The sequence below is a fragment of the Psittacula echo genome (assembly GCF_963264785.1).
Source record: "Psittacula echo genome assembly, chromosome: 1".
Lineage (NCBI taxonomy): Eukaryota > Metazoa > Chordata > Aves > Psittaciformes > Psittacidae > Psittacula > Psittacula echo.
Window position 1 is genome coordinate 9165032 of NC_137735.1, and position 2296 is coordinate 9167327.

Genomic DNA, 2296 nt, shown 5'->3' on the forward strand with positions numbered 1-2296 from the left:
AAACCCAACCAACCAAACAAAACCAACAAAATATTCGTTTTCTTTTTCCTTCCTTCTCCCCCTTCAAAAAATAATAAACCACCCTCCTCCTCCTCCTCCTCGTCACCCGATTCTGCCGGTTGTTGGGTTGAGTCTTTGTTTTCCCTCATGTCATCTCTTGGTTTGCTCCGTGCAGCTCGATGGCCCGGCCGAGCAGCGCTCCTTCCTCGCATGCTGCAGGTGGTGGTGCTGGGAGTCCTGCGACGCCGCGGGGCAGAGCGGAGCGGAGCGGCGGCCTCTCCTCCCCAGGTACCTCCGGAAAGCACAGAAACTCAACTGCGAAACAGTTACCACTGCTCTGGTGTACATAGTCTCCTCCTCCCAGTGTAAGATAACCTAGCCACGCGTTCATGGTAGTGCAGAAAATATTACTTGAATGCAGTTTTCAGTATTTCGGGCACCAGTCAGTAGAATATGCATTTGTCTTACCATTAGTTACTGGTCAATAGATTTCAGAAACAAGGTTGGGGGAGGGACAGATTTCCCCCCCTCTACCCTAACCCGCTTGCTCCAATGCATGAAGAGGAAAGCGCGTGCACGCACTCACACATCGCACTGCCACCACGGCACTGGTGTTGCACTTTTATTGGGATGTGCCTCATTCTGCCAAATTCCCGAGAGACCCTGGGTGCATCCGGTAACCACGACTCCGCTCCATTCCCCCGCTCCCCTTTTCCTTCCTAAGCCAGCACAGACTGGGACCGGCTGAACTCTGAGCCCCATTGTACCATAGCGTGAAGTTAAGATCAAACCTAAGTATCTCCCGCGCTGTTCCGTAGCCACGCGTAACCTGCAGTCCTGGGCCAGGCTCCGCATGTGCGTTGGACGTTGACTTTGCTGCCTTTTGGGGGTTGTTTTCTGTTTGTTTTTGTTTCATTTTTAAGGGTTGTTGGGGTCTTTTTTTCCTTGTTTTTTTTTTTTTAGTTGTTGTTATTATTTTTAGTTTTGGCTTTTGCTGAATGGTGTCATTGAGGCGTAATGGAGGCTGCAGTTCCTATGGCAACACATTTGCACATTAATGTGCGCACCAAATCTAACCACTTCAGAGAAGCAACGTGTGACAGATAATAGCGTTTTGGGGGACGCTGGGGGGTTGGGGGGGGAGCATACTTACTATCTTAACCAGCTGCTTGTTTGATAAATGTAGATGGCCTCACTGCAGCCTTCCATCAAAGGTAATCAACTGCTTTAATGATGTCAGATTTGTGAATTGTACAATGCAAAAAGCAATGCAAAGCAGATTCGGCATGTGTCTGTACCCGGTATGTATGTACAGTGCCTGCCAACTCAAGAATAACCAAGACTACAGCTTCTTCTAGCCTGAGATATCAACTTTTATAACTTATTTAAACAAATAGTAACTTTGCATGAATTACATCTTGGGGGAAAAAGAAGGTCGGTAGGTTTTAACTTTTAAAGCGTGGTATCAGAAGTATGCAGAAAACCATTTCTGGCTGCACTTAATTTGGGGTGGGTGGTTAATGGTCTGTTAATGCATTTAAAGGGAAAACCCTTTTAATTTAGTTCCTGGGGCAAAAAAAAGTTACTATTTTATGAAGTATTATGTGCGGGGGGGAACCCCACCACCTGTCATGATAAACTTGACAAAAGGGTCAGCATGTGTTAACCACACTTGCGCTTGCAAACACAATGGAAGCATCAGTGGGAGAGCCCCAGAGAAGGGAGGTGGCGTGGGGTGAAAGGAGAGGAGCTGTGGAGTGGATGGGGGGCAGACAGCATGGACCCACGTGTGGGATGCTGCCTGTGCCCCACTCCCAAGAGCTGTCCTTTCCTCTCCAGCCAAAAGCTCTCCCAGCACTGAGACGTGGCCGGTGATGCTCAATGGGAGCAGCAGGGACGGGGCTCACCCCATCCCTGCTGGGGCCATGGACCAGGCACTGATGCAGGGGCACAACCCCGGTAGCGCACTCAGTGCTGGGTTCCGGCTGAGTCCAGCCTGTAAGGAGCCAGAGGGGCAGAGTCCCAGTGTGTGTCCCAGCAATAAAGGGGGAAATGAGGATGGTGAAGGGCACTGTAGCAAGAGACCATGAGTTTAATTAATTAACAAAATTTCTGTATGGGGCACTATATTTTTAAGGGTCTTTCTATGTTGTACATTTCTCCTGAAGCTGAAATAATGTACTGTTGGTAGGGATTTTGTATAGTGTACAGAAATGGGCAGACTATTTTCTTGCTGCGTTCAGTGATTTATTACCCGAGGTTCAAATAGACAAATATAAAGTGTTAAAAGTTGAAA